General features: G+C 43.2%; 2 protein-coding genes across 3 annotated transcripts in view; one reads left to right on the top strand and one right to left on the bottom strand.

Moving 5' to 3' along the window:
* The window catches only part of MRPL42 (mitochondrial ribosomal protein L42), a 35,617-nt gene extending 34,871 nt beyond the window's left edge, over positions 1–746 (bottom strand). The window contains exon 1 of the mRNA XM_050747215.1: positions 703–746. The gene's annotated coding sequence lies outside the window, so the exon portion shown is untranslated. The remainder of the gene's footprint in view (positions 1–702) is intronic.
* The window catches only part of UBE2N (ubiquitin conjugating enzyme E2 N), a 443,559-nt gene that overhangs the window by 385,152 nt on the left and 32,504 nt on the right, over positions 1–25,903 (top strand). The gene's annotated exons all lie outside the window — the stretch shown is intronic.

Raw genomic sequence — 25,903 nt, 5'->3', positions numbered from 1 at the left:
CACTGATACCTTGCACTGCCAGTACATTAACACTGCTAACCGTGAGCTCATAAGTGTGCTTTTTAGTTTATCATCCACTTTCATATACATTACATGCTCTGACTTTCACAAGTCTGTGAAGCAGGCATCTCCATTTCACAGATTAAGAACAAAGGCTCAGAGAGGTCAATCGATTACTTGGCCAGTATATCGTTGCTTAATAGGTGACATGCGTGGGACGTAAACCCATGACCTCTGACCACGAACAAAACATCTTGGGGGAAATTAGGTCCCCTCTGACCGAAGCCCAGAGGCAAGCACACTCTGCTGGGAGTCAGATTATTCACCCCAGGAAGATCATTTCAGAGGTCAAGTCCCTTGGCCCGGAATTCAACCCCAAAACAAAAGCCACATAGCCTCTGAGGGTAAGAGGTTTGAGGAGCAGGCTACCAGGAGCACACGGACTCTTCGACCTAAATGAGTCCCTAGAGCCACAAGCTACATCAGCCACGCCCGGGCGTCCGCCAGGTAACGAAGGGGGCGCTACAGGAAGCACGCGGCCACATGCCGGCCCTTCTGCAGGAAGGGCAAAGGCTGGGGATGCAGGCAGCCTCGCCCTGCCGGGAACGACAGGCGGGAGACCTCGACACCTGCAGACAAACACTGTGGGCCTGCCTAGCTTCGAGGGAGTCCTCCACAGAAGGACTAGAGGGAAGCGGTTACCTTCACAGCTTCTCACCACGAGCCCGCCATCTTGTTTCAATCCGGGTCCCAAGAAGCAGCGCCGCGCGCGCCCTCCCGGCCGCGTGGCATTCTGGGAAATGTAGTCTCCGTGGGAAAGCAGCCGGGTCGCAGAGGGAAAGCGGAGTCGTTGCTATGGACTCTTGCCTTTATTTGTAGCAGCATGGCCGCAACGTTATCAAGGTGCCCAGAAAAACAAAATCACTGCCCCAAATACATACCCTTAGAAACTAACAAACTTTTTTTTTGTGTGTGTGAGGCAGTCTCATTCTGTCACCCAGACTGGAGTGCAATGGCTCCATTACGGCTCACTGCAGCCTGTACCTCCTGGGCCCAAGAGATCCTCCCACCTCAGCGTCCTGAGTAGCTGGTACTACAGGCGGACACCACCACACCCGGCTAATTTTTTAATATTTTTGTAAGACGGGGTCTTGCTATGTTGCCCACGCTGGTCTCAAGCGATCCTCCCACCTCCACCTCCCAAAGTGCTGGAATTACAGGCCTGAGCCACCATGCAAGCCTACAAGTACTTTTTTAAAAAATTATGTTAATATTCAAAGAAATCGTAGATTGCCCTTTAGTAAATGAGTTAAAGTTTCCCAGGGGAAGAGACATTCCCGAGAAGCCCTGAAATGTGTAGGTTAGGAATTGGACGTTTGGAATCAGAATGTGAAGAGGCCCTCCACTTGGAGAACCTGGCACTGTGCCCTCAGAACTGTGCTGGCTACCTATTATGGGAGGAAGTAACTATGCAGAATCTTGGACCTTGCCTTCCATCTTAGGAGGAAGGAAAGGCCCCTGGGCCTTTGCACTCTCTGTTCCCATTGCCAACAATGCGCTTCTCTCACCTCTTCTCTTGACCTTACTGTATACAGGCCTTTCTCAAATATCATCTTAGAAAGGACCACACCACTAAAATAGCCTCACCCACCCTTATTCCATGCCCCCCTTTATTTTCCTTCAGAACATTTACCATTACCTGACTTTATATTATTTGTTTGCTCGTTTAACTTTGTTTGTTTGTTTGTTTGTTTGTTTTTTGAGGCAGAGTCTCACTCTGTCGCCCAGGCTGGAGTGCAGTGGCATGATCTTGGCTTACTGCAACCTCTGCCTCTCGGCTTCAAGCGATTCTCCTTCCTCAGCCTCCCGAATAGCTGGGATTACAGGTGCCCACCACCACACCCAGCTAATTTTTGTATTTTTAGCAGAGATGGGACTTTGCCATGTTCGCCGGACTGATCTTGAACTCCTTACCTCAGGTGATCTGCCCGCCTCCGCCTCCCAAAGTGCTGGGATTACAGGCGTGCACCACTGCACCCAGCCTCGTTTAATGTCTCTTATGCTGGATAATGTAAGCTCCGTGAAGGCAGAGACATATGTCTATCTTGTTCTTCACCATGTGCAAACCCAGCATCTCAGACTGTGCTCGGCCTCATTATAGGTCTCCAGTAAGTGTTTGCTGAACAAATGAAAAGACTAGATAACATTGCAAGTATCCAAGACAGCAGATGATTGGCTGGTAAAGCAGAAGTGGTTGCCTAGAAATTCCCTTTTCCCATGATTTGCAAAATGTTGCTTTTGTATATTTTTCTAAGAAAGAATCTATAGCTTTTAGTATGTATTCCAGGGAATTGATAAACCCCTCAACAAGTTAAGAACCATATTCCTGAAGTGACAAGTATTGAAAGTAAGTGAACACAGATCACATAGTAAAGAAAACTGAATATGGGCTGTGTAGTATGTCTCCTCATTTCCCAGGGAACATCAGGAGGCTAATCTTTGCTCTTGTAGAAGCCCACAGAGGGTCCATCTGTGTCCTTTCTGGACTATGCAATAGGAAGGGACAGAGAGGAGAAACAGATTTGAATGAGCAGTCAACTGGACTGGTTGAACATTCCCTGCGTAAAGTGTAAGAAGAATGGATCAAAGATTATTCCAGATGTCAAGTCTTGATGGCTGTGAGCAGAGTGGGACCAGTCCCCAATAGGGAGACTCACTTAGTGGGACCAGGGAAGGTCTCACAAAGCTGAGACTGGAAAAGAAACCAACATTTCTGGGGGAAGAAAGAGGAGAGACAATTTAGGCTAAGCGAGGGAACAACTTACACAAAAGCTTTAATGTGGTGGAAACAGCTTACCATATACTGGAGTAGGGTGGACAGTGTGGAGAAGAGTGGCAGGAGATGAGGAGAGTTGGAGCCAGGTCATGTTGGGCTTCATAAGTCTTGGAGGGGTTAACACGGAGTTAGGACACAGGACATATGTAGAGATTAAATGGAGTAGGTGGTGCTGTGTGCCTGTAGTCCTAGCTACCCTGGGAGTAGGAGGCTGAAGTGGGAGGATTGCTTGAGCCCAGGAGGTCAAGGTGGCAGTGAGCTATGATCGTGCCGTGCACTCCAGCCTGGGTGACAGAGTGAGCCCCTGTCTCTTGAGATTTTTACACAAAAGAAGTGACATAATTTGATTTCTATTTTTAAAAGGTTACTCTGGCTGCCCTAGGAGGAGTGGTTTGGAGAGTGGCAAGACCACAGGCAAGTCTAGCAAGGAAGCTACTACAGTTCTGCAGTCAATAAATCATGTGATGGAGGGTGGTGGCAGTGGAGACAGAGAGAGAGAAAGAGTCCAGATGTATTTTAAAATTGGAAGTAATGACTTAACTTGCTGATGGATTGATTGAGAGAGAGGAAGACACTTCAGGTGACGCTTTGATGACTAGCTTGACAATGGCGCCATTCATAAGACAAGGAAGACTGAGAGAGGAGCAGGTTTGGGGAGTCTGATGAGGGCGGGAATGCATACTTCTGTTTGGGAGTTGTTGAGTTTGAGATGGCTCTGAGACACTCCAGTGGAGACACAAAACGAGGCAGCAGCCCGGGCAACATAGTGAGTGAGGCCTCATCTCTACAAAAAATCCACAAAAATAGTCAGGCTGATGGTGCGCACCTGTGATCCCAGCTACTAAGGAGGCTGAGGTAGGAGAATCATTTGAGCCCTGGAGGTTGAGGCTGCAGTGAGCTGTGGTCGTGCCACTGCACTCCAGCCTGAGTAACAGAGTGAGACCCCACTCCCCCAAAAAACAAAAAACAAAAGGCAGGTACTTGAAGAGGTGTGTTTGGAGAGTAGAGGTTGGACTAGGTATAGAAAAAAAGATAAAGGGCCTGGAGGCTGGCCCCAGGGAATTCCAATACTTAGAAATCAGATGAAGGAGGATAACCTTGAGCAAGGGTCTCCCAGGAGTGGCAGTAAGAAAGGTAGAAGGAAAACAAATACGATAATGTCAGAGTAGTTAAGAGAGGCCACGTCACAAAGTGTTCCTAACTTAAGAGTTCAGTGCTAGCAACTTATAAAGTATAATTTCTAAAAATACAAACTTGAAATACCAGCAAATAACTTACATTGACCTACATAAAAGTGCTTTATTTTATTTTATTTATTTATTTTTTGAAGATAGCATCCCGCTCTGTCACCCAGGCTGGAGTGCAGTGATGTTATCTTGGCTCACTGCAACCTCTACCTCCTGGGTACAAGTGATTCTCCTGCCTCAGTCTCCTGAGTAGCTGGGATTACAGGTGCCTGCCACAATGCCCAGCTAATTTTTGTATTTTTAGTAGAGACAGAGTTTCACCATGTTGGCCAGACTGGTCTTGAACTCCTGACCTCAAGTGATCCGCCCACCTCAACCTCCCAAAGTGCTGGAATTATAGGTGTGAGCCACTGTGCTCAGCTACAAATGCTTTAAATTCATGCTAGTAAAATGACAAAACAGACAAAATTCTAGGACTTTGGAATTGGCATCAAATGACTTCCATTTAAAAGGAGATTGCCTTTTCTTCTGTAACTTCCCAGAAAAAAAAGTCATTCTTTGTATCAATCAGAGAGCAAAGATTCCAGAGCAATCTTACAACCAAACTATGAGAATGATCTTTCTGGCCAGGTGCAGTGGCTCACACCTGTAATCCCAACACTTTGGGAGGCCGAGGCAGGCGGATCACGAGGTCAGGAGTTCCAGACCAGCCTGACCAACATGGTGAAACCCCGTCTCTACTAAAAATACAAAAATTAGCTGGGCGTGTTGGCACATGCCTGTAATTCCAGCTACTCAGGAGGCTGAGGCAGGAGTATCGCTTTTACCTGGGAGGCAGAGGTTGCAGTGAACTGAGATCACACCACTGCACTCCAGCCTGGGCAACAGAGTAAAACTCTGTCTCAAAAAAAAAGATCTTTCTAAACACTTAATTATTGTGACTGTCATTTTACAAACAGAAGTGACAGAGGCACAGAGAGGTTAACAACTTGTTCAAAGTCACACAAGTTACTGTGCTTTGAACCCAGGAACTACTATTACCAGTGCTCGTGAACCTAACCTCTGTGCTAGACTGAGCCATGCTTATTTCAAAATACAAAATATAGATGAGACTAGGTGCTGTGGAGTGCACCTGCAATCCCAGCTACTCAAGAGACTGAGCGGGGAGGATTGACTGAGCCAATGAGTTCAAAACCAGCCTGAGCAACACAGCAAGATCCCATCTCAACAACAAATAAAACAGATTTTTAAAAAATGAATGCAGATTTAAAAAACAAAACCCAAGAGATAATCACTGCTAACATTTTGATGTATAACTTTTCACTTGACATTTCTTTTCTTCTTTTTCTTTGAGACAGGGTCTTGCTATAGTGCCCAGGTTGGTCTGAAACTCCTGGCCTCAGGCAATCCTTCTGCCTCATCCTCCTGAGTAATTGGGATTACAGGCTTGAGCCACAGAACCTGGCTCTCTTCTTATATCTATATTATGATAATAGCTAACATTTATCTAGCACATTATGTGTACTATTCTAAAGTTCTATGGCAAGTAAATGGTGGAGCTGAGATATGAACTAGATAGCCTTATTCTCCTTCAGTCTCCCTTTCTTTTACACAAACACATTATTTTTAGGTTTTCTCCTATTACTGTTAATATGCATATATAAATAAGTATACATATACATGTATGCACATATTTTTTTCCTATGAACACCCTATATATTGTCAGTGTAGAACTACAAGTCTCCTAGAGATCATCAGGACTTAAAGGGTTATTTCGATTATTAAAGATCTTTGCACTGGTTATGATGGCTCATGCCTGTAATCCCAGCACTATCAGAGGCCAAGGCAGAAGGATCTCTTGAGCCCAGGAGTTTAAGACCAGGCTGGGCCACAGAGTGAGACCCTAAAACTTAAAATTTTGTTTTTTAAAAATGAAGTCTGGGGCCAGGTGTGGCAGTTTATGCCTGTAATCCCAGCACTTTGGGAGGCCGAAACAGGCAGATCATGAGGTCAGGAGTTCAAGACCAGCCTGGCCAATGTGGTGAAACCCCGTCTCTACTAAAAATACAAAATTAGCTGGGCATGGTGGCGGGTGCCTGTAATCCCAGATACTCAGGAGGCTGAGGCAGGAGAATCATTTGAAGCTGGGAGGCAGAGATTGCAGTGAGCCGAGATTGTGCCATTGCACTCCAGCCTGGGCAACAGGGCGAGACTCCATCTCAAAAAAAAAAAAAAAAAAAAAAAGAAGTCTGGAAGTCTGGGCATGGTGGCTCCCACCTGTAATCCCAGCACTTTGGGAGGCCAAGGCAGGAGAATTGCTTGAGCCCAGGAGTTCGAGACCAGCCTGGGTGACATAGCGAGGCCCCTATTTCTACAAAAAAATTAAAAAAAATTAGCCAGGTGTGGTGGCATACGCCTCTAGTCCCACCTACTCAGGAGGCTGAGGTGGGAGGATCACTTGAGCCCAGAAGGTTGAGGCTGCAGTGAGTCATGATTGCGCCACTGCACTCCAGCTTGGGCAACATAGCAAGACCCTGTCAAAAAAAAGAAAAGAAAGAGAAAGAAATCCTTACAATGTAACTCTCATCTTTTTTTCTGAGATGGGATCCTGTTGTTTTGCCCAGCCTGGACTCAAACTCCTGGGCTCAAGCGATTCTCTTTCCTCAGCCTCCCAAGATGATAGTTTTCATTTTAAAGTTAATTCATTGTTAGGTGCTTTCCTGCAACTCCTAGATTTTTAATTTATTCTAATTCATTTACTTATCTAATAAATATTTATTGAGGACCTATTATATGTACCAGACACCAGAGCAGCAGTCTTCACAGATTATATCGTCAGAGGGTGACAGATACTAAATATATACTGATGGGATTAATTATTTTATGACAATTTTGTTTTGTTTTGTTTTGTTTTTTTTTTTGAGACGGAGTCTCACGCTGTTGCCCAGGCTGGAGTGCAGTGGCGCGATCTCGGCTCACTGCAAGCTCCGTCTCCCGGGTTCCCGCCATTCTCCTGCCTCAGCCTCCCGAGTAGCTGGGACTACAGGCGCCCGCCACTGCGCCCGGCTAATTTTTTTGTATTTTTAGTAGAGACGGGGTTTCACTGTGGTCTCGATCTCCTGACCTTGTGATCCGCCCGCCTCGGCCTCCCAAAGTGCTGGGATTACAGGCTTGAGCCACCGCGCCCGGCCTATTTTATGACAATTTTGCTGAGTGTCTCAGAGGAAAGGGATGTCATGGAGCACATACCAGGAACATCTGACTAGTGTACTCAGGACAGGAAAGGCTTTCCTGAGGAAGTGAATTTAAGCGGAAATGTGAAGGAAGAGGAGAAGTTAGGTAGAGGAAGAGGGCCTGAGGGAGCAGCCCGTGTGAAGGCGCTGAAATAGGAAGTAGTATGATTCTTCTAAGAAGCAAAAGAGCTGGAGTGGTGGCTCCACCTGTAATCCCAGCAACTTGTGGTAGGGGTGGAGGCATGGTAAGGCAGGAGGATCACTTGAAACCAGGAGTTCGAGACCAGCCTGGGAAGCATAGCAAGACCCTGTCAATAAATAAATAAATAAATAAATAAGGCCTGTGTGACTAGAATATAGGGTGCTAGCAAAAGCAATGAGGCTGACGGCAAAGGCAGATTTATTTTCATGTTATTCCTGACAGCCAACACTTAAAAACTGGCTGGTTCAAGTGCAGCGGGGTTTACAACTCATTGATCATAACCAGTTACAGATATTTTTGTTCCTTCTCCACTCCCGCTGCTTCACTTGAGTGGCCTAAAAAAATAATTAACAAATAAAGCTTTCTAGGAGACCACATCATTTCAAACTTAACCAAAAATCAAGACCCTGTTTTTCTAGTAAGCACTAAGTGTTCTCTTTAAGAAGTGCTTGCTTTTTCTTGTTATGATAAATGTTATACCTTAAATCATAGGGATTAATGTTCCCACCACAAACTGAGAAATCTGTAGCAGAAACTGCAAGCTATCCCCTAACAGATGTTTCTCCCCTTCCTCTGTATTAACAGAACCCCTAATTCAGGGGTATGTGGTTACTCACAATTATAAAATTCACACTTTTTTTTTTTTTTGACAAAAAATTAGCCTGGCATGGTGGCACATGCCTGTAATCCCAGCTACTCAGGAGGCTGAGGCACAAGAACCGCCTGAACCTGCAAGGCAGAGGTTTGGCAGTGAGCCAAAATTGTGCCACTGCACTCCAGCCCAGGTGACAGACTGAGAGTCTGTCTCAAAAAAAAAAAAAAAAAAAAATTTACATTTTTCAGCTTCCCTTGCAAGCCTAGATGTGGTCATGTGACTTCCTTCAAGCCAACTGGTATGCACCCTTTGCTCCCTACTTCATCCTTCCTCTTGGAGGGTGGATTTAATGGTCATTATTGTAGAATCCCAGGATGGCCTTAACCTTGGAATGATGGAGCAGTCAGCTGGAAAGAGTCTGGATTTTTGATGACTTTGTAGACAAGGTTCCTGAGACTTCCTACTACAGATTTTGACAAAAGAGAGAAGTAAACTTTTATCTTGTTTAAGCTGCTGTTATAGTGATTGCGGTTTTTGTCATTTACAGTAATGGCAAAAGTTAGTGCAAAAGTCACTGCACCAATTTTCGCCAGACACCAGAGCAGCAGTCTTCACAGATTACATAGTCAGAGGGTGACAGATATTAAATATATAACGATGGGATTATTTTATGACAATTCTGTTGAGTGTCTCAGAGGAAGTTGAGTGTCTCAGGGATGTCATGGAGCACATACCAGGAACATCTGACTAGTGTACTCAGGACAGGAAAGGCTTTCCTGAGGAAGTGAATATAATTTGCCATATAATCTGTGAAGACAAATGGCTGCTCTGTTAGTAAAAGACAAAGTATTAGCCTGCTGCGCAGCAACCTAACACTTCGTCTTTTACTAACAGTGGAAACTAATGCTAACTGAAATGACAGGATCAAAATAATTCAAATCAGAAATCATTCAAGAAAAATATCTATGAAGGATTAGTAATGATAAAAATGTAAGGTCCTCTATTCCACTGAATACAATACAGATCACAAGTTATAAACTACTATTCCTTCAAAAGTTTTCTTATGAACATTCCAAACGAGTTTTACACTTAATGTCTTCTCTATCTTTAAGATCTTAAAGGGTTCCCCATGTGTAGGACCATCTTATTTCTTTTTTTAATAGGATTTTTAAAAATTATTGTTTTTTAAATTTTTGAGACTGGGTCCTGTGCTGTCACCCAGGCTGGAATGCATTGGTGCGATTTCAGCTCACTGCAACCTCTGCTTCCCAGGCTTAAGCAATCCTCCCACCTCAGCCTCCCTAGTGGCTGGGACTACAGGAACAAACCACCACCCCTGGCTAATTTTTTGTACTTTTTGTAAAGACTGAGTTTCGTCATGTTGCCCAGGCTGGTCTCAAACTCCTTGCCTCAAGTGATCCACCCACCTCAGCCTCTCAAAGTGCTTGGATTACAGGCATGAGCCACTATGCCCAGCCAGGACCATCTTAATCATTTTCTTTATAGCTCCTGGAGGCTCAACATAATGTTAGGTAGGCAGTAGAGTACAGAGGTTAAGAAATGGAGTCTGAGAATCTAGCTGCCTAAATTTGAATCTCCCTCCTTCCTTCTTAATTATGTTATTTGGAGTAATTTAATTACTTAATATTTTTGAGTCACAGTTTATACTTTGTAAAAGTAGGATACTATGTTTTCTGGCTGGGTGCGGTGGTTCACACCTGTAATCTACTTTATAGAATTGTTGAGTGGAATAAATAACAGAAAGTGAGCAAAAAGCTTAGCAAAGTACCTAGCAGGTAGTAAGCACTCAATGAAAGCTAACCATAATCGTATCTTATAGATGCTTAACAAAATCTTGTCTAATAATTTTTGTGAAAATCTATACCAAGGAGATGACTTATTTCCTAGGCATTAAAATAAAAGCCTTCCCTTTTGACTACCAAGAATAATCTAATGAATGTAACTAAAAATGAAAAAATAAATCTGGTCTAAAATGAACAATAATGGCCAGGCACAGTGGCTCATTCCTGTAATTTCAGCACTTTAGGAGGCTGAGGCGGGTGGATCACCCGAGGTCAGGAGTTGGAGACCAGCCTCACCAACATGGCAAAATCCCATCTCTACTACAAATACAAAAATTAGCTGGGTGTGGTGGCACTCACCTGTAGTCCCAGCTACTTGGGAGGCTGAAGCAGGAGAATCGCTTGAATCCAGGAGGTGGAGGTTGCAATGAGCCAAGATCACGCCATTGCACTCCAGTCTGGGCAATAGAGGGAGACTTTGTCTAAACAAAAATAAAAACAAAAAGATTGCTATATCTGTTAGGGTCCCAGAAGAAAACAGTTGACTTACTCAAATCGGGATGGTTTCAGGAGGGTTTGTTTACAGAAGGTGTCTTCATAGAAGTGTGAGTGGTATGTAGGGGAATCACAGGATCACAGGTAGTAGCAGTAATAGTAGTAGTAGTAGTAGTAGTAGTAGTAGCAGTAGTAGTAGCAGTGGTAGCAGAAGAAGAAGAATTTGGGCTTAGTAAAACTGGCTGTTCCTTCATGCCCCTCCAGGCCTGAAGGTACAAAGAGAGGGAGCGGTTATCAGAGCCCAGAAAAAGAGAGTCCTGCAGCAGCTACCTTGAGAGGGGCAGTAATCTTCAACTGAAGGGCATAGCCAGCCTGAGGTGACCTTGAAGGAGTAACCCAGAGTAATAATTACCCTGACCTCTCCATCTTTCCCATCTCCCATGGGTTAAGGGCCCAGTCTCATAAGACACAAGACTGTCCCCTGCCACTGCAGATGCCAACCTGTGATGTAGACACGCGTGTGTGTGTGTGCTTGTGCGTGTATACTGGAAAATAGCACTCTAGGTGGATCTGGTTTATTTCATTACAGACATATATATGTGTGTGTATATATGGCTACGTGTATATATGTGTACACATCATATATAATGTATGGTATGTGCATATATACACATCATATATTACTATATATATGATTTGTGTATATGTATTCTATATGTAAGTCCTTAGAATATATTAGATTCACTTTGTGGCCTATTAGTTTATCTTTGTAATTCTAATTTTTTTTTCAGATGGGGTCTCACTCTGTCACCCAGGGTGGAGGGCAGTGGTACCATCACGCCTCACTGCAGCCTTGACATTCTGGACTCAAGTGATCCCCCCACCTCAGCCTCCCAAGTAGCTGGAACCACAGGTGCACCACCATGCAAAGCTATTTTTTTAAATGTATATATGGGGGTCTCACCATATTGCTCAGGCTTGTCTCAAACTCCTGGGTTCAAGACATCCTCCCACCTTATTCTCCCCAAATGCTGAGAATACAGGTATGAGCCACTGTGCCTGACCTATGATTCTAATATTTAAAGACTTATTACAGAAAATTTCAAACATATTCAAAATTAGAAAGAATAGTATAGTAAACAACCAGATACCTCTCATTCAGCTTCAACAATGATAACTCATGGCCAATTTTATTTCATCTGTACTCCCACCTTGTACCTTCTCCTATATTATTTTGAAGCAAATCACACATAGCCTGTAATTTCATCTATAACTATCTCAGTAAGAAACACTAGTAGGTAATAACTCCTTTCTTCTAACATAACCATATGTAATTATATAATTTTTAAAAATTGACATGGATTATTTAACATTCTCAAATATCCAGTAAATATACAGCTTTCCAGATGGTTCATAAATGTCATATTTTAAATTTGCTTTGCTTGTTTGAATCAGAATCCAAATTAGATCCATGCATTTTAACTGTTTAATGTCACTTTTAAGTTTATTTAATTTACAAGTTCCTCCTCGATTCCTCTCTCTCTCTCTCTTTTTTTTTTCCTTGCATTCATTTGTCAAATAAACCAGGTTGTTTGCCCTGAAGAGATTCTCACAGTCTGGACTTTGCTGAGCGCATCCTTGGGGCAAACTTTAACATGTTCCCAGGTCCTTTGTATCTTCTGTAATTTGTGATCCCAATTTTTTTTTAAAAAATTATTTCCTTAGAAATCATTAGGCCGGGCGCGGTGGCTCAAGCCTGTAAAAGCACTTTGGGAGGCCGAACGGGCGGATCACGAGGTCAGGAGATCGAGACCATCCTGGGTAACACAGTGAAACCCCGTCTCTACTAAAAATACAAAAACTTAGCCGGGCGAGGTGGCAGGCGCCTGTAGTCCCAGCTACTCGGGAGGCTGAGGCAGGAGAATGGCGTGAACCCGGGAGGCGGAGCTTGCAGTGAGCTGAGATCCGGCCACTGCACTCCAGCCTGGGCGACAGAGCGAGACTCCGTCTCAAAAAAAAAAAAAAAAAAAAAAAAAAAAAAAAAAAAATCATTATATTAAAAAGGACAATTGCACTCATATGTTTATCACAGCACTAGTCACAACAGCAAAGTCATGAAACCAACCTAAGTGTGCATCAACAGTTGGCTGGATAAAGAAAATGTGAGATAGATAGATAGATAGATAGATAGATAGATAGATAGATAGATAGATGATAGATATCTCGTGGAACACTATGCAGCCATAAAAAAGAATGAAATCATGTCCTTTGCAGCAACATGGATAGGGCTGGAGACTATTATTCTAAGTGATCTAATTCAGAAACAGGAAATCAAATACCCCATGTTCTCACTTATAAGTGGTAGCTTGACAATGGCATACATGGACATAAAGATGGAAATAATAGACACCCAAGGGAGGAAGGTTGCAGGGGGACTAGGGCTGAAAAATTACCTATCAGGTACAATGTTCAATATTTGGATAAGGATACACTAGAATCCCAATCCATCCCCACCAATATGAAATACAGTCATGTAGCAGACATACACATGTACTCCTTGAATCTAAAACTAAATTCATTTTTAAATAAATTTTAAAAATTTATCTTCAGGTAGCTAACTTAGACTTGTAAGTCTATGTAGGAGGGTGTAAAAAATTGTATTGGGTTTGGAAGCATTATTAGAGTATTTAATAGGTGAGTTGCCATATTTAGATTTTTTTAATTTATGAGAATTATTTCAGTACTTGAGAATATTTAGCAGCCAGAAAATTGAAGGGCTAGAAAAGAAAATCGTATGTGCTAGATTTATGAATGCAATTTTAAATGTTTAAATGACCAGGCATGGTGACTCATGCCTATAATCCCAGCACATTGGGAGGCTGACACAGGAAGATCGCTTGAGCCCAGGAGTTCACGACCAGCCTAGGCAACATGGGGAGACCCTGTCTTAAAAAAAAGAAAAAAAATCAATATTTAAATGTATTTAACTTACTCAAGTATTATTTTAGCTGCTAGTCTATAAATAGAACAGTAAGAACTATTACAGCCATAAAAAAGGATGAGTTCATGTCCTTTGCAGGTACATGGATGAAGCTTGAAGCCATCATTCTCAGCAAACTAACACAGGAACAGAAAACCACACACCTCACGTTCTCACTCATAAGTGGGAGTTGAACATTGAGAACACATGGACACAGGGAGGGGAACATCACACACAGGGGCCTGTCGGGGGTCAGGGGAAAGGGAAGGGAGAGCATTAGGAAAAATACCTAATGCATGTGGGGTGTAAAACCTAGATGACCAGCTGATAGGTGCCTCAAACCACAATGGCACATGTATTCCTATGTAACAAACCTGCGCATTCTATATATGTATACCAGGACTTAAAGTTAAAAAAAAAAAAAAGAATAATAAGAACTATAAATCAAACTTGAAAGTTTGAGGAAAAACTATACTTCACTGTTACACCAATCAATTTAATGTTAATTTTTTAAATCTGTAAATGACCAGGCATGGTGGCTCACGCCTGTAATCCCAGCACTTTGAGAGGCCGAGGCAGGCAGATCACCTGAGGTCAAAAGTTCAAGATCGGCCTGGCCCACATGGTGAAACCCCATCTCTACTAAAAATATAAAAATTAGGGCAGGCACAGTGGCTCGTGCCTGTAATCCCAACACTTTGGGAGGGCAAGGCAGGTGGATCATTTGAGGTTGGGAGTTCCAGACCAGCCTGGTCAACATGGTGAAACCCCATCTCTACCAAAAAATACAAAAATTAGCCTGGCATGGTGGCAGATGCCTGTAATCCCAGCTACTCAGGAGGCTGAGGCAGGAGAATCGTTTCAATCTGGGAACCTGGGAGGCGAAGGTTGCAGTGAGCTGAGACTGTGCCACTGCACTGGGTGACAGAGTGAGACCCCGACTCAAAAAAAAAAAAAATTCTATGAATAATCTTGTGCCTCAAAGACAACAAAATACATCAACTTAAAGATGTTTTTGCCCCCATCTCTCAAAAATCACACCCAAACAACAATGAGAACAAAAATGGAAGCCAACAGAAACAGGAATACCTGACTTGGTAGAGCAAAGTCAAGCATGCAAGTTGCACCAAGGCTTAGGAATTGGTGGTATTAAATATTTAGGAAGGCAGGAGGGATGAGGGGGCTGAAAAGTGATGTAGTATTTGAAAATCAGCATAAAGCACAGTTAGACCTCAGATTCCCATATCTAATAGCCTACCCCAGTTGGAAATGGAAATCAAATCCCAAAGGTTCTGGATTTAGGAAAGTTATACCTAGAAGAGGGCAGAGAAGAAGAGTCCAGTGGAAAATGGGGGAGGTGGCTGGGATGGTGGTTCACACCTGTAACACCAGCACTTTTGAGGTCCAAGTGGGAGGATTGCTTGAGGCCAGGAGTTAGATACCAGCCTGGGTAACATAGTGAGGTGCTATCTGCACAAAAAAGAAAAAGAAAAATTAGCCGGCTGTGGTGGTGCATCTGTAGTCCCAGCTACTCAGGAGGCTGAAGCTGAGGTTGCAGGATTGCTTGAACCCAGGAGTTTGAGGGTTCAGTGAGTTATGATCTTACCACTGTACTCCAGCCTGGGTGGCACAGCAAGACCCTGTCTCTAAAAAAAGGAAAAAAAAGAAAACAGAAAACTCGGGAGGAGGAATGCCAGGTCTGTTTTTTGAGCCTAGTCTGCAGCCTTTCCTGTGATCATGTGAACCTCCCCATGTCCTCCCAGTGAATTCCTTTTCTGTTTAAGTCAGCCTGAATCAGTTTCCATGCCTGTAACCACGAACCCTGACTAACACAATATTTTGCACTTACTTGGTGACAATTCTATTAACATTATGTTTCCATCCCCCATAAACCCATAAGGGTAGTTTATTTTCCTGCAACCTCTGCCTCCTGGGTTCGAGCGATTCTCATGCCTCAGCCTCCTGAGTAGCTGGGATTACAGGCACATGGCCAAATCGTTTTTGTATTTTAAGTAGAGATGGGGTTTCACCGTGTTGGCCAGGCTGGTCTTGAACTCCTGACTTAAAGTAATTCACCTGTCTCGGCCTCCCGAAGTGCTGGGATTACAGGCGTGAGTCACCATGCCTGGCCCCATAAGAGTAGTTCTTCATCTGATTTTGCTAATAATTTTACTTGCAGAGTCTAGTATAGTGTCTGGCACTTAGTGGGCACTAACCAAATACATGTTTTGGTTTGTTTTTTTATTATTTTTTGTTTTTTTGAGACAGAGTCTGGCTCTGTCACCTAAGCCAGAGTGCAATGGCGTGATCTCGGCTTACTGCAACCTCCCACTCCTGGAGTCAAGCAATTCTCCTGTCTCAGCCTCCTGAATAGCTGGGATTACAGGCGCCTGCCACCGTGCCTGGCTAATTTTTGTATTTTCAGTAGAAACAGGGTTTCACTATGTTCGTCAGGCTGGTCTCGAACTCCTGACCTCCAGAGATCCACCCGCCTCAGCCTCCCAAAGTGCTGGGGTTACAGGTGTGAGCCACCGAGGCTGGGATAAATGTTTATTGAATAATTGAATGGATGAAGAAGCCTTCTCTGTGTCTTCTATATACTCCTCATTGCATCTTCTATATCTCAGTTTGACAACTTGTCACATCAAATTATATTAGTTTTTTAATGTCTGTTTCATCTATTAGAATGTAAGTTCAAGCCAGGTGCGGTGGCTCACACCTGTAATCCCAGCACTTTGGGAAGCTGAGGCGGGCGGATCACCTGAGGTCAGGAGTTTGAGACCAGCCTGACCGACATGGTGAAACCCTGTCTCTACTAAAAATACAAAATTAGCCAGGTGTGGTGGTACATGCCTATAATCTCAGCTACTTGGGAGGCTAAGGCAGGAGAATTGCTTGAGCCTGGGAGGCGGAGGTTGCAGTGAGCCGAGATCGCACTATCGCACTCCAGCCTGGGCAACAGGGCAAAACTCCATCTCAAAAAAAAAAAAAAAGTAAATTCAAGATCAGAGAGCCTACCTTGTTCATTAAAAAAAACTACTTAGGCCAGGTGTGGTGACTCATGCCTGTGAACCCAGCACTTTGGGAGGTCAAGGCCAGAGGATCGCTTGAGCTTGGGAGTTTGAGACCAGCCTGGGCAACATAGCAAGACCCCACCCTATCTTGAAAAAAAAACTTTTTTTTTTTAATTTAGTTCCTAAACCAGGTGTGGTGGCTGGTGGCTCAAAAAAAAAAAAAAAAAAAAAAAAAAAAAAATTAACCAGTTATGGTGGTATGTGCCTATGGTTTCAGCTACTCAGGAGGCTGAGGTGGGAAGATAGCTTGAACCCAGGAGGTTGGGGTTGCAGTGAACCACGATGGCACCACTGTGCTCCAGTCTGGGCAGCAGAGTGAGACCCTATCTCAAAAAAAAAATGTTCCTATAGATGGTCTAGTATAATACATCATAGGCAGAAAATGAGCGAAGGCAGGAAGGAGGGAATGTGTGCAGCCATTATGTTACCGCTGAACACATAACAAAGAAGGTGTTTTGGAATATGGTGCTCCCTGCCTTAAAGGGGTGCACAATGTGGTGAGGGAGACAGGAAAACAGATTATTACAAGTGACCATTGTTACAACATGATGAACAAGGTGTTTTGGAGAACGTGGAGGCAACTTCATTGTAGAAAGTAAAAAGCTTCTTCTTCAAAGTTTCCCTTCTTGTTAAAGAATAAATCATAAGTGTTAGAAATAATAATTTCTTTTAAAGACTAACTTCCTTCAAGCCTGCTTGCTTTGTGCTGATAACTGTTTGTTAAGCCCTATCCTGTGTAGCTGTTAGACATGCTCACAGGCACATAGTACATTCTATGTCCTTGTACTTTAACCAAGATATTTGTGCTGGACGTGCTCACAGGCATATCCCAGCTTGCAGCCTATGCCCCTTCCTTATTTGGGAATATTATTACTTTTCTAAGTCCTTTGGTAAGCAACTTCCTCTTTTACTCTGTTCTCCATTGCTTTTACCTATTTTTAAAGGTTTTTAAGCTGTTAGCCAATCGGGTGCAGTTTGGACTGTGAGGTCTGGCTCCAGCCAGTGGAGACAGGACACAGTAGCAAGGACAAGCTGCGTAAGGAATGAAAATTGCTTACCTCCTTTGTTCAGATGTGCTCTTGCCATTGTTCCATCTGTAAGGAGCATCCTTTCTGCAGAAACTAAAATTGCCTTGTTGGAGAACTTTTTGTGTGAATGCTAATTTTTCCTTGCAGTACCAAGGAACAAGCATTCTGTTTTTAAATAAACATTTTACATATAACATTCATGGAGGAGGGCAAGAAACCATCAGGCAGATGGGGTGGAGAATCACTTGTGAAAAGGCAACCAGATGTGAAAATTATGGTGTTAGAGGGAGTGCAAGTATGATCCATTATAGGACATTCAAAGCAATGATGAGATTGCCCAGGTTGTGATCTGGGGTTGCTTTTAGAGAGTTGTCATAGAAACTGACATGTTGTTCTCTATTAACAACATGTTGCCTAGCCTGGTCTTGAACACATAACATCTTTCTTATGCTTCTGCTTACTTTTTGCTGTTATTGTTAATAGGGATGTTACAACAGCATCTCTATTAACAACAACAACAACAAAAAGTAAGCAGAAGCATAAGAAAAAGTCAAGTGGTTTTGGGATTACAAGAGGAATGAGTTTTCTGATTGGTGAATTTAAAACTAATGAACTCAGTCTGCTCAGCCTTTTATCTTTCTCTCCTCCCATTTTTTCTCTCTCCTTTTTTTTTTCTTTTTTTTGTCCCTGCCTCTGGCCTCATGCATTCCCATTTGCTGTCTTGAGTTAAGGAGCTTGCAGTTGTCTAGCTGTGCTAAGTGACTATGGAGCTATAATTGCAATTATGGGGCTAGTGGGGGAACATAAGTAAGCCCAACTGGTTGCTGATTTAGAGCTATATTCTTCAATCAGATTTGTTAATAATGAAGCAATATTTTAATTTCCATCTGTTGTGTTTTTCAGCTGGTTATAATTTCAGGAGTGGAAAGCCGGGTGTGGTAGCTCACACCTGTAATCCCAGAACTTTGGGAGGCTAAGGCGGGCAGATCACGAGGTCAGGAGATCAAGACCATCTTGGCCAACATGGTGAAACCCCGTCTCTACTGAAAATACAAAAATTAGCTGGGCATGGTGGTGCGAGCCTGTAGTCCCAGCTACTCGGGAGGCTGAGGCAGGAGAATTGCTTGAACCGGGGAGGCAGAGGCTGCAGTGAGCTGAGATTGCACCACTGCACTCCAGCCTGGGCAACAGAGCGAGACTCTGTCTCAAAAAATAATAATAATAATTCAGGAGTGGAAAGAGGTGAACAATACTCAACATCCAAAACCCAACAATCTGGAATACTGAACACCTGGGGTCAACTTAAACTTCGACAATCTGAAATATTTCACACTTGAACCAAAAGAATTTGAATAGGCCGGAGGAAAGATACAGGTATTGGATCAGAAGAGTTTAGAAAAACAGGAGTAAGTAAATTATAATTCAAGGTTCCTGTTGCAACTGTTTTGCTTTTCTTGAAAAGATCACATAATGTGACATTGACTCTCAAGCTTTAGACCCTTCAGTGGTCCTTAGGGAGCTTGTTAAAAACACAGAGACATGGGGACTATGACTTGAACTCAGAAGACCTTGGGCAGGGCCCCTTCACCGGTATGTTCAACTAGCCTCTGAGATGAGCAAGCAGTCCAAAGTGTGAAAACATCTGTTCCAGGGTATATCGGATCCCAAATCATTGTACTCAGAAGAAAAACAGCAATTTCAAAAACATTTCTAATCATACTAGAAGCAGGTGAGCAGTTTTTTGCAGATAGCAAGTGACATAATAGAGAAACATAGGAGAAATCAATCAGACTTGAGACAGACAGGTGATGGTGAAGGAGGAAGAAAGGTGATGGGAGTGAATTGAAAAGAAACTTGGGTGGGGCACATCAGGTGGGAGGAAATGGGAAAACAGTTTAGGCTGGGTAGGGGCTGAGTATGCAGTCACTGGCAGAGTTACGAAGTGACTGAAGCCCAAGGACGTGGAAAGCAAACAGTTCTCCTGGGAACCTAAAAGGGTGGCACACAGGCGGAGAAGTGAGCCCTACTTTGCAGAGTTCCAGTTCCAGCCAGGCTTCTGGCCAAACGTCTTGAGTCACCAACCTCTGGAATCCTGTTTCCACTGGGAACTGGCTCAGAGAAAGGAGATGACTATATGTGTGGAACACCCCCCTCCATCCACTTTTATTTGCGACAGAGTCTTGCTCTGTCACCTAGACTGGAGTGCAGTGGCGTGATCTCGGCTCACTGCAACCTCCACCTCCTGGGTTCAAGCGATTCTCCTGCCTCAGCCTCCCAAGTAGCTGGGATTACAGGCACGTACCACTATGCCCAGCTAATTTTTTTTTTCTTGTATTTTTAGTAGAAATGGGGTTTCACCATGTTGGCCAGGCTGGTCTCGAACTCCTGACCTCAAGTGATCTGCCCACCTCAGCCTCCCAAAGTGCTGGGATTACAGGCATGAGCCACCCCGCACAGCTCCATTTACTTTTATAGGAACATTGCAGAATCAATGATGGTCCTACAAAATCATTCTAGTGGTGCATGCACTTAAAGGTACTCAAAGCTGTCACTGGGTGAGATAACATTCAGAAACACTTTGTAAAGCATAAAACATTAAACAAAGTAAAGTTGTATTACTCTGATTCTCCTGGGTCTCGTGTTTTCCAGGGTCTTTCACGTGAGACAGCACTCCTTAGGGATTGCCTGTGACCCTGGAAGATTCCACTCAGGTCCTTCTTACAGGCTGGTCTTGTGTTGGTTAACAGTTTGTAAGTGCTCAATGTCTTATGTGAAGGCACGAATATAAGCCACCAAGCAATTTTTCTTCCTTTTTTAAAATCAGTGAGCAGTCTTTTCTTCCCACACCCCCACCCCACCCACTGCCTGTTTGAATCAGTGTTCATGAACCCTCCTCTCACAAATTCTTCTATCTTGATCACCCACGAAACAGTTTCCCTATGCTGCAAGAAACAATAAGGGAACTTGCAAACAAATACTTCTGCCTGATGACAATTGTATGTGAATTGAAATAGGACCTCTATTAAAGGTGACTGATACACCATTTTCCAAACTGAACTACTCTATTCTTTTTCTGCAAAGCATTAGTTTGTAGAAAAACTCTGTTGCTCTCCAGGAAGTCAAGTTGAAAGGTTTAGAGATTAACATAAACATCCTGTGCTTTCTGTAAGTGTTCACTTATGGATCATGAATCTATGGCAACCATTCTCAAACAGGTGTTTATATTCAGCCTGCACTGGTTGATTTATTCCCTTGACAAGTATTTTTTGAGAGCACACATGTAGCAGTCCCTGCACTTAGGCCCAGGATACAGTGGTGATCAAGACAGAGAAGATCCCTGACTCTGAGAAGATCAGGCACATATGTCCTAAGTTATTGCCTATAGGGTAAATAGCACTTAGGTCTCTGCCATTACAAGACCAAAGTAGAAAACCTGGAATATTTGGGGGTGGGTAATGAAGAAGCAGCAAGGGGTAGTAAAATATTGTTTGGGGGAGTAAGAGTTTCTCATACAATGGGACTCCTTTAACGCCTCCAACATAGCATTCATTCTTGCTTGCTTGTGCCCTGTAAGATAATGCAAAGGCACTCGCACTTTGAGTCCCAGAAGGAGCAGAGACTGGAAAGAAACAAGAAGAGTGCGGCCTGACAAAGAACCAATAAAAGGCTAATTAGCTAAGAGTTCTGGTCCAGGCGTGGTGGTTCATGTCTGTAATCTCAGCACTTTGGGAGGCTGAGGTAGGTGGATCACCTGAGGTCATGAGTTCGAAACCAGCCTGACCAACATGGCAAACCCCATCTATACTAAAAAATACAAAAATTAGCCGGGTATGGTGATGTGTGCCTGTAGTCCCAGCTACTCAGGAGGCTGAGGCAGGAGAATTGCCTGAACCTGAAAGGCAGAGGTTGCAGTGAGCTGAGATCGCAACAAAGCGAGAGACTCTGTCTCAAAAAAGAAAAGAAAAAGAAAAAGAAAGCCTGGGTGACAGAGCAAGACTCTGTCTCAAAAAAAAAAAAAAAAAAAAAAAAAAGAAAGAAAGAAAAAGGAAAAAGAGTTCTGGGCCAGACGTGGTGGCTCACACCTGTAAGTCCAGCATTTTGGGAGGCAGAGGCAGACTAATTTCTCGAGGCCAGGAGCTTGAGACCAGCCTGCACAATATAGCCAGACCCAGTCTCTACAAAAAAATTAAAAATTACCCAGGCATGGTGAAGGCTGAGTGGGGAGGAGTTGGAGATTACAATGAATTATGACTGCGCCACTTCACTCCAATCTGGGGCAACAGAGTGAGACCCTGTCTCTTAAAAAAAAAAAAAATTAAAAAAAAGAGATATGGCTAGCACTGCTCAGCTTAGTGAAGCTATCTGCCACTGTCATCATTTATTCAGTACCATGGACCTGGACCAGCATCTTTTTGCTGAGTTTTGAGTGTATTATATAATTCCTGCTCAGCACTGTTACAGCTTTCAATACCTCTTGAGCAATCTATTGAAATTAGTGAACTGAATACATATTTCACATTTTGAATAGGTAAAATATTCACATGGTTCATAATTCAAATGGTATAAGAGTACACAGTAAAAAGCCTCCGTTTTACATTTGTTCTCTAGCTGCTAAATATCCCACCTCTGAAGGAATCCAATTCGTTTTTTTAAAAAAAGTCTTGCGGGTACATAGTAAGTGTATGTATTTATGAGGTACATGATCAGTTAGTTTTTTAGATATCTTATTTTATCCATATTTTATGGGTATAGTAAGTAGGATTTTTACAAATAAGTTTTGGCCAGGAATGGTGGCTCACACCTGTAATCCAGCACTTCAGAAGGCTGAGGTAGGAGGGGTTGCTTAAGCCCAGGAGTTCGAGACCATTCTAGGCAACATGGTGAAACCCTGTTTCTAAAAAAATTTAAAAATTAGCCGGGCGTGGTGGTGTGCATCTGTAGTCCCAGCTTCTTGGGAGGCTGAGGCCCACTTGAGCCCAGGAGGTTGAGGCTGAGGCTGCAGTAAGCCATGTTTGTACCATTGCACTCCAGCCTGGGCAACAAGTGAGACCCTGCCTCAAAAAAAATTTAATTAATTAATTAATTTATTTATTTATTTTGAGACAGAGTTTAGCTCTTGTTGTCCAGGCTAGAGTGCAATGGTGCCATCTCGGCTCACTGCAAACTCTGCCTCCCGGGTTCAAGTGATTCTCCTGTCTCAGTCTCCGAAGTAGCTGAGATTAGAGGCATGCTCCACCACACCCAGCTAATTTTGTATTTTTAGTAGAGACAGGGTTTCACCGTGTTGGTCAGGCTGGTCTCGAACTCCTGACCTCGAGTGATCCACCTGCCTCAGCCTCCCAAAGTGCTGGAATTATAGGGGTGAGCTACTGCACCTGGCCAAACAAAATTATTTTATTGTGTATATTGAAGGTATACAACATGATGTTAGGGAATACGTCATGTATCAATAGTAATCAGGTTACTATTGTGAAGTAAATTAATATATCCATCATCTCACATAGTTACCTATGTTTTTGTTTTTGTGACAACAGTAGCTAAAATCTACTTATTTAGCATGAATCTCGTACATAGTGTAAACTTATTACCTATAGCTCTCATGTATATTAGCTCTCTAGACTGTCCTAAATATCTGCTACTTTGTATCCTTTGATCTACATCTCTGATTCTCCATTACTCCACCCCACAACCTGCTCTGGGTAACCACTGTTTTGTTATCTATCTCTATATTAGATATAGAAATAGGATTCTTGGCCGGGCGCGGTGGCTCAAGCCTGTAATCCCAGCACTTTGGGAGGCCGAGACGGGCGGATCACGAGGTCAGGAGATCGAGACCATCCTGGTTAACATGGTGAAACCCCGTCTCTACTAAAAAAAAAAAATACAAAAAACTAGCCGGGCAAGGTGGCGGACGCCTGTAGTCCCAGCTACTCGGGAGGCTGACGCAGGAGAATGGCGTGAACCCGGGAGGTGGAGCTTGCAGTGAGCTGAGATCCGGCCACTGCACTCCAGCCTGGGTGACAGCGCGAGACTCCGTCTCAAAAAAAAAAAAAAAAAAAAAAGAAATAGGATTCTTAACTAGCCTTCTAATTTGAGAACCATATCTCAGCCGTGTGACAACCTGCTCTTCTAGAATGTATCCTGTTCCACAGGCTTTATATGAATCAGAAGTTCAGATTTTCGTTTCCAGATGAGTATAGTGTGAGCTGTCCTCAAGAGGGAAAAGAACAGAAAAAACAATTCGGAGAGACAGGAAAAATGTGTATGTTAAAGTGTTAATACTCTCAGATGGATTTATGCCAACAATCCAATCTCTACCAAACAAGGTTATACTATCAAGTTTTAAAAATATGGTTTCCTAAAGAAAAATGTACATGGTTCTATCAAACTACAAAAAAATAAGTGATTGCTAAGTGCTGTGTACTGTTCTAAGTACCGTATACAAATTACATAATTTAAACTTCACAACAACCACATGAAGGTAAGTATATTTAATAGGTGAAGAAAACGAAGGACAGAGAAATTAAGCAAAGTGTGTTTTCAAACCTGGACTGGGGGCTCCAGAGCTCTCACTCTTCACCTGAATGATACTTATTGTCTGTTCTGATAGAAAATAGACAAAAGGAGGCCGGGTGGAGTGGCTCACACCTGTAATCCCAGAATTTTGGGAGGCCAAGGCAGGCGGATCACTTGAGGCCAGGAATTCGAGACCAGCTCAGCCAACATGGTGAAACTCCATCTCTACTAAAAATACAAAAATTAGCGGGGGGGGCGATGGCACACACCTGTAATCTCAGCTACTCTGGAGGCTGAGGCAAAAGAACCGCTTGAACCTTGGAGGGAGAGGTTGCAGTGAGCCAAGATCATGTCACTGCACTCCAGCCTGGTTGACAGAGTGAGAGACTCTGTCTCAAAAATTTTTTTTTGCTTTGCTTATCGTTTTTTGTTCTCGTTTGTTCAGAATTTTTTGCCATTAAGTGTTAGTATCTATCAAAATTACCCCTGATGTTTAAATGCAGATTCCCAGGTCTCAGCACTGACCTAGAGAATTAGAATCCCTGGGAGAAGGGCTCCAGCTGCAGGAATGCTTTTTAAAAAACAAAAACAAAAAACAGTGACCTAGGTGATTCCAAGGCGGCTATGAGTGGCAGTTTCTTTCCGAAGTTGGCCACAACCATACTTTCCATCACATATATGCTGCTAGTTTCTAGACTCTTGCAGCTCCCCTTTCAAGAGGTGGTGCCCATGTCCCCTGCCCTTGAGACAGGGGCGGTTTGTGGCTGGCTGACTGATGGATTATGGTTATGGTGATGCCATGTGACTTCCACGAGACCATGTGATTTCCATGGCTGGGTCAAAAAATGAGATTTAGTGCCCATTTTAGCTTGAACACTTACTCTTGGAGCCCAGCCACCATGCAATGGGGAAGCCCAAGATGCCCCGGGGAGAGGCCCACTTGGAGTGAAACTAACAGCCAGCACCAACTTGCCGGCCTTGTGAACCATCATGGAAGCCAATCTTCTGGTTGCACAGAATGATGCAGCACAAGCAGAGTGCCCCTTCCTGCCAAGCCCTGCCCAGACTGCAGACCTACACACTCCCAACACAATAGCATTCTGCCTTTCTGCCTACCAGCATGAATTATCCTGGGTCCTCTATAAAATATTCTGAAAAGTATCTTTGTCCAGTTTCATTTACTTTTGAAGATTCTTCTAGTCACAGAACCACCTATTGCAGACTTTGGGTTATTTGAAATTCTCATTATTAACTCTGAACCTTGGCTTCTCATCTAAAACTTTCTGTTAATAATAGAGCCTACCTCATCTGTTTTATAATTAAATGATATATTAAATTTATGTAATCATTTAGCATAGCGCCAGCACAAAATATTTCTCATTGTTCTTAGTTGGTTTCTTGTATTCAGAGTTCCAGTTTCTTTAGTGCACTATTTTTTCTTTCTCATAGCTCAATGCCATTTCACAGGCCATTTCCTATGCTTGGCATACTCTTCCCTACAAGGTCAGATAGGTTCTTACTCATCATTTAGGACTCCACTTATTTAAGAAGGCTTCCCTGAGTTCTCAAGCAGTTAATGCCTCTGCTAAAACAGCACCTGGGAGGAACCTCTACTACAGCCCTTAACACGTTGGATTGTAACTAATTGTTTACTGGTCTCTCTTCTCCATTGGAATCTAAGTTCCTGGAAGGCATGGTCAGTCCTGTCTTCATTTATTCACCATCTACTGTCAGTGTGCTAGGAAACACTGTGGTTAAGTAGTTAAGGGCCAGGTCTTGGCAGATCTGCCTGGGGACAAAACAGCTCCTTGGAAAAAGTTAACTCTCTAAGCCTCATTTGTAAAATGGAAACAACACCTCCCTCCTCTATACTATTGCTGTGAAGGTGAAGTAAAATGCTTGCAAACAGTCCATCACACAGCAAGCCATCCGTCATCAGGATAAAATGCTTCCCC

This window comes from Macaca thibetana, chromosome 11 (genome assembly GCF_024542745.1).
Source record: "Macaca thibetana thibetana isolate TM-01 chromosome 11, ASM2454274v1, whole genome shotgun sequence".
Classification (NCBI taxonomy): Eukaryota; Metazoa; Chordata; class Mammalia; order Primates; family Cercopithecidae; genus Macaca; species Macaca thibetana.
The sequence above is the reverse complement of the archived record's forward strand: the minus strand, read 5'-3'. Positions and strand labels throughout refer to the sequence as shown.